We start from the raw sequence: 776 nt of genomic DNA on the forward strand, positions 1-776 counted from the left end.
AAACCATATATGTTTTTACTATTTCTTTTCCATATGGGGAGGCAGAGCCTTCAGCCCCTCTTCTGTGGAACCTGCTCCCAGTATGGAGTTTGGAGACCTAGGCTCTAAACTTTTAAGATTAGGCTTCAAACTTTCCTTTTTGCTAAAGCATATAGTTAGGGCTGGATCAGGTGACCCTCAATCCTCTCTTAGTTATGCTGCAATATGTGTAGGCTGCCGGGGATTCCCATGATGCACTGGGTGTTTCTCCTTCTAGCACCTCTTTTCACTCACCATGTGTTTATACGCTACCCTGTGTTTAATCATGAGATATAATTAATCTCTGGCTCTCTTCCACAGTGTGTCTTTTGTCCTGTCTTCCTTCCATCACCCCCAAATGGTTGCAGCAGAGGGCCGCCCCTCCCTGAACCTTGTTCTGAGGGTTACTTCCCATTAAAAAGCAGTTTTTCTTTCCCACGGTCACCAAGTGGTTAATCATAGGGGTTCTTCTGATTGTCAGGGTTTTTTTAAACAAAGTAGTACAACTACTTTTAGTAAATGATTGAATATTCCTTAAAGGTTGGAATCATAACAAAGAGGCAACGAGTTTCTCTGCATTTTTCCTACATTGTTTTAATTAAGTTATCTGTATTTCTCTATCATTCCACTTCAACATTATTTTTAAAATAAGACACAGATGGCCTTTTAAATAAAAATAAAATGCTCTTTTGTGGATGTGACTTTATTGTGTGGCAGTAGTACAAAGATCGTTTTTCATGCGCTTTGCTGCTTCTATT

Source organism: Perissodus microlepis, chromosome 15, assembly GCF_051167445.1.
Source record: "Perissodus microlepis isolate ML-2025 ecotype Zambia chromosome 15, ASM5116744v1, whole genome shotgun sequence".
In the NCBI taxonomy this organism is placed as follows: Eukaryota; Metazoa; Chordata; class Actinopteri; order Cichliformes; family Cichlidae; genus Perissodus; species Perissodus microlepis.